Genomic DNA, 6,000 nt, shown 5'->3' with positions numbered 1-6,000 from the left:
CAATATGAAATTTTCAATGCACTTACCCTTTGACTCAGCAGTTGCACCTCTAGGAATTTATCGTGTACATGTTTCCTACTTGAGCAAAATGGCTTTTGTTAAAGAGTATTCACTGCAGTGTTGTTTCCACTAGCAAAAGATCAGAGACAGACAGACTAATTGTCCTCTGCTAAGGATCTGGCTAAGGTAATGATGGCACCTTCATGCAATGGACATTCTCATCATCTTCATGCATCATAACATTACAGCTGCAGTCTTCATTTACCTGCCTTGACCTAAAGCCTTAGGAAACTTGGCCTTGGGGCACCATTTGTGATCGTGAGATGGAATAAATAATGTTTTAATTCCTAGCCAGTAAAGGGCAGTTAAAAATGATAGAGCCATGAAAAAGAAAGAGGTAGCTCTACATGCATATAGAAGGAAATTTTTCTGAGATCTATTTTTCTGAAAAAAAAAAGAGAAAAGAAAGAAAGAAAAGGCAATGAGCACAACAGTGTGTATGGTATTGTACCATTTGTGCATAAAAGTAGAATGCTATATGTGTATCTATGTAGAATATCTGTGGAGGGAAACACAAGAAATGAATGACTGCGGGTTGCCTGTAGGAAAGGGAACCCAGGAACTGGACTGCGGTGGGGTGAAGAGTTACCTTATTTTTTTTAAGACTTACTTTTTAATGTGTATTCTTACACCTTTTGAGTTTTTTACCATATGCAGGGGTTACTTCCGAAAAAATATATTTTAAGAGACCAAATGACTTGAGAGGAAGAAGAGGGAGCCCTTGGGAAAGGAGGGGAAAGCCACTTCTGCCACTAGATGGTGAGAGACCAAGTGACACAGCTCAAGAGTATTTGAATAAACGCTGCATCCAGAGATGGGTGTCAAAAGAAAAGGATAAAGAATTCACACCCATATAGCCTGAGGACTCTGTATGGATTTGAAATTAATTCAATTTTTGAACCAGCAATAAAGGAATGATTGCATTTTCAAAATTTAAGGAAATCAGAAACAGAGGGAGGAAGGGAGTGAGGGAAGGAATAGGAGAAGGAGGGAGAAAATTCAACTGGTAACCGTACACAGGATGGCAAAGGAAACCAGGGGTTTCCCAGGCAACCCAAGGAGTGAGCTGATAAGGGTCTGCACTAGGTAGGAGGGAGGGATGGGCATGAGGAGGAACAGCAAGGTTCAATGCCATTTTAAAAGGGGGGAATCGGATGTGTTGACTAATTGGACATGCTGGAGGACTAGGAATGAGCATATCGAGAGCCGGAGGATTCTGCAGTGACAGCTTTCCAGGAAAAATTGCTGCATTCTCAACATCTTGCATGCATCTTAGAATTACACCTGTATTCTTCATTTCCATGCCTTGATTCTAATCCTTAGGAAAGTAGGCCTTGGGGTACTACTTATGATTCTAAAATGGAATAAGTAATGATTTAATTCCCAGCCAGTAAAGGGCAATCCAAATGACTGGTTCCACCATTTCCCCAGGGCTAGTTTGTAACCTGGGACAGAAATAAGCTGTGTGTATTAAATCAATACAATCACTCACAAGGTTAAAAAAAAAAAAAAGTCATTGCTTTGGTGGCTATGCATTCTATGAACTACTTCTGCTTCTAAATGGTTTGCTTTCTTCAGCTGTAAGCCTGGCCACATTTCCATGGTGAGCCAACACCAGGCAGGACCAGGTGCCTTGAGCAAGTGTCCCAAGGTGCTATGATATGAATTACAAGCCCCTGCCTGGCCCATGGGGCTGTCACAAAGACCAGGTTTCCTAAGAGACGTGACTGTGTAACCTTTCATGGCACTCCCTGCTTTCTTCCTCTCGGCCAGCCTCAGCGGGGGCCACTCATCAGAGCCTGGGAGCCCGGCAGACTAGGGAAAGTGTTAGTGTGTGCCATCTTGTGATCTTTCCATGCTTGACCATACCAAGGGCAAAATCACCGCCTGCCACAGCATCTCTGGTGTGAATTCAGAGTATATCCCTGAAACACAGTAATACCAGTATTTGTCATGATGTGTCACTCAGAATTAGCAAAGGGGGAGGGTTCTGCCTGCCTGAGAAGCCATGTCTCCACAGATTCCAGACAGCCCACTCCCCTGATTTTCTCCCTTTGTCCCCTCAACTCCTGCCACTCCCTAAAATAGACCTTCCCAAGGCTCTGCCCTCAGCTCTCTGCTCTCTCTGTGATTCCCTCCACATCTACATTCTTCCTTTTCACTTCTGTGTAGTCAACGCCCCACTCCACCTTGGAGCCTTGATTTCTTCGGATCTAGACGTCAGCTGCCCAGTAAGGGTCTCCCCCTACTTACCTCAGTCAGTATTTCCAGAAGTGAACACTTTACCCTTTTCTTCCCGTCCTTTCTTCTCCTGACTTCCCTACAATACACCACTATTCTCCCACTCACTTAAGTTGGATTTCTAGATTCATTTTTCTTCTTCCTCCTGCCTTGCCTCATGCTAGAGACCTCATGCCTCTCCACTCCCACTGTAACCACTTCTTAGGTGAATTTCCCCACTTTTAGTTTCTCTTACTTCCATTTCTCTGACACACTGTTGCCAGGTCATGTCTCCAAATGCTCTGATCCTTTCCCTGCTCAAAAAATGTTAGGTGGCTTCCTTTGCTACAGAATTAATACTAGTCCAACAAACTAAGGATGGGTCCTTCAAACTTTTTGTATGGCTTTTATTGTCTCTTGGTCATTCAACCACTGATGATGAATTTCTTTAAACTCTTCTTAAACTTTCATATTTTCAGCCTATAGCACATTCTGGAGTAATGAGTTCTCTAAATTTACTGTTTGGGGTAAAATAACTTCTCAATTTGTGTTGTTCAGATGCAAGCAATATAAATGTTACTCAAACTGACTTAAAAAATAAAAGACAACTTATTGTATAAGGACAATTTACTGACTCATATAAACGCAAAATCCAGAATTTGTTCTAGTTAGGCATGGCTGCTTCTAGGGGCTCAATGTCATACTAGGGGTGGGTATGTCCCTCTCTCTTTTGGACAAGCAAGATGGCCACAAACAATCCCAGCTATACATTCAAGCTGTTTGCCCACCACATCAAAAATATAGTCTTTGCTTAAAGCTCTGGAAAGAAAGTTCTGGTAAGGACTCTGATTACCCCTGCTATAGTCACATATCATCTCTATTTAAGCACAGTGGCAAGGGAAAATATTTGGGTAGACCTATCACTGTGACAGAAAAATAGAGATGAAGGGGCAAGTTAGCCTCACCGAAATCTCAAGGTATTGATTCTCTACAGAATAGAAGACTTGTACCAGAAAGTGTATGAACTGCTGCTGGACACACACACACACACATACACACACACACACACACACACCCTGCATGCCTTTGGCTGCGTGTAACAAAATACCCAGCTCAAAGGGGCTTAAACAATAAAGATCCTTAATTATCTGACCTAACCTAAAATCCGGCTGGAGAAAATTCCAGGATGGTGCAATGTCTCTTTCTTTCTGCTGGGTCATCCTCAGTCTCCCTGCAAGTCACAAGATGACTGGGGCAGCTCTAAGCATTATACCTCACAAGGCAGTGTTACAAGCAAGAAAGAAAGGGCTAAAGAGATCTTCCATACACACCGTCTTTCCCTAGCTGACCATTCTTTTCTCTCATTGGCAGGAACTGTCACAAACCCATCCCGACTCAATCTTTGGAAAGGAAAATGGGATAACTGGCTTAATGCACCACATTTGTCCCTAGAGCTAGGTAGCCTCTTCCAGACTTTTAGGAAGAAAAAAAGTAAAATAGCCTTTGGTAGGTCACTAATAATGTTTGCCATTAGATCATACTTCTTATTTGATTCCTTCCACCTGTTTAAAATTTTTGTAGTGTTTCTCATGCTGATGTTTTTTTAGATTGCTTTTTTATTTTGAATCATAACATTTCAGAGTTCAAATGAACTTAGGTCATTTAGTTGAGGGCTTTTCAATGTTTTTTTTATTCCAGACTTGTAACCCATCAAACAAATGCAAATAAATGGGAGAGTTTATAAATGAGCTGGTGAAGTGAGGGGCCGGGGAAAAGAAGGTGAGGCCCCAGTAGCTAGTGGCCCTGAGGCACTTCTGGAAAGCTAGAGCCCTTCAGAATGCAATTTTAAAACCTCGTCTCTCCTCTAGTTCTCTTATTTTAAGGAACTGAGGTTCTGAGAGGTGAAATGATTTGAACTTGTTCTTCCATGGGTTACTAAGATTGTAGTCTAGATTTCTTGATTCTCTGATCTCTTTATATCTTTTACATCTTTATAATTCTGTCATGTATTTTTCTTCAAATTCTGCTTTGTATGCACACACTAAAAAAAAGTTCTTAAAAATAAATCTTGATGTAGAAGTTCTTACATTATTTCAGCAGTGTGTTATGATCTTTCTTTAACTCCACTCTTGATATACAGTGTTCCTGAGCTACACATGCAGTATTTCTGGTGTAACTACACAGTGATTTATTCTGTTGTAGGCAGAACAGGACAGTGGCTAAGCAACCAAATATTAAACATGATACCACTTGTGTTCCAATCTTGCCTATTCTCATTTGTTAAGTTAGGGTAATTATAAAAATACCTACTTCACTGGGTTGAAGTCCATATGTAATGCTATTTACATAGCCCAGCACATAGTAAGTGCTATGTGTTTTCTGCTATTTTCTCATGTATTTCCCCCCCCCCCCCCCCCCGCCCAAAATTCTTCTTGGCTAACAAAGATCCTGCAAATCTCTGGGAATTTCCCTCTCAGAGATAAAGGGCCAATAATGCCTAAATCCAGAGTCTTCTATCTTATATTTAGACTCATTTCCACGAATGAATTTCCTTCACTTTAATTTCTCCCCCTTATATATATTTGGTGTGTGGTTTGCAATTTTACACTTCATGGAAACTAAGGGTAAATGATCACACTCATATTATTAGAGTAGAAAGGGGTCCCAGGATCAAGTCTCTCACTATGAAGGAAGGGGCAGTTCAGAGAATTTAGGTGACTTGTCAATCACCAATGCTCCAAAGTTCCCTGTTCAGATCTCATAGTTCCAATATACTCTTATAACTTGGTGCCCCGTCATCCCTACTCCCAAACCCTGACAAATATCTTTATGTATTTGTCTGAATAGCTAAGATAAGAAAAATAAAAAGGGAGTGGTTGTTTTAAATTATCTAAATATCTGAAGATACAGCTAAGTAATTATGTAATCTTGTGTATACATGACAAAATTTTCATTTGCCTCCTTCACCAAGGACGACTTCGGAGGAAAGAATCTCCTCATAAGCTTCAACAGAAGTAAGTATAATGAGATTTTTATGTAAATGTTAACTCAATATTTTATTATAGCTATTTAATTTTAAAAATCCATTGCTTCCTCTGATGTTGAATACATAAATTTATAATTATTAACATAAAATAATCAGTACACACGTGAATATCTATCTAGTAGGGTATAGAAGAAACTATTTTCTGTAAGCATTGGTGGTTCAGTGGTAGAATTCTCGCCTGCCACGCGGGAGGCCCGGGTTCGATTCCCGGCCAATGCAACTACTAACATTTTTCTATCTTATCCCATTTTTCCCATACATCTCAGATCCCCAAAACAAGTTCAATAAAAACATAGAAACATTGATTTTACGCAAATGAAGAGAGACAAATCAACGATAATTTCCCTTTTCACTTTTTCTTCGAGCAGTCGAAACTGCCGATTCCCTGAGATTTGCCGTATTTTTCGGGCCTTTCTTTTAGACGTTTTTGGGGGGCCCTAGGATATATGAGCAAAAATGGGCCACATAGTGTTCGCAGATTTAAAAGATCACGCTGGTTGTCTGGAGATGCCGGGGATTGAACCCGGGACCTCACACATGCGAAGCGCGCGCTCTACCACTGAGCTACATCCCCCAGCCGAAAGAAGTTTTTCTGGTATAGGTATTCATTCAGTCCACCGCTAGTCCAATTGCTACAGTTAAGTTTCAAGACTTTATTTTGGTGAGCGCTTCTG

General features: G+C 40.8%; 2 non-coding genes across 2 annotated transcripts; one reads left to right on the top strand and one right to left on the bottom strand.

Moving 5' to 3' along the window:
• The first annotated feature begins 5,474 nt into the window (after positions 1 to 5,474).
• On the top strand, positions 5,475 to 5,545 carry TRNAG-GCC (transfer RNA glycine (anticodon GCC)). Its single transcript has one exon. It is a non-coding gene; the product is annotated as a tRNA-Gly (tRNA).
• A 283-nt stretch (positions 5,546 to 5,828) lies between these two features.
• Positions 5,829 to 5,900, bottom strand: TRNAA-CGC (transfer RNA alanine (anticodon CGC)). The gene has a single exon. It is a non-coding gene; the product is annotated as a tRNA-Ala (tRNA).
• Between the last annotated feature and the right edge of the window lie 100 nt (positions 5,901 to 6,000).

This window comes from Balaenoptera ricei, chromosome 7, assembly GCF_028023285.1.
Source record: "Balaenoptera ricei isolate mBalRic1 chromosome 7, mBalRic1.hap2, whole genome shotgun sequence".
NCBI classification, from domain to species: Eukaryota; Metazoa; Chordata; class Mammalia; order Artiodactyla; family Balaenopteridae; genus Balaenoptera; species Balaenoptera ricei.
The sequence above is the reverse complement of the archived record's forward strand: the minus strand, read 5'-3'. Positions and strand labels throughout refer to the sequence as shown.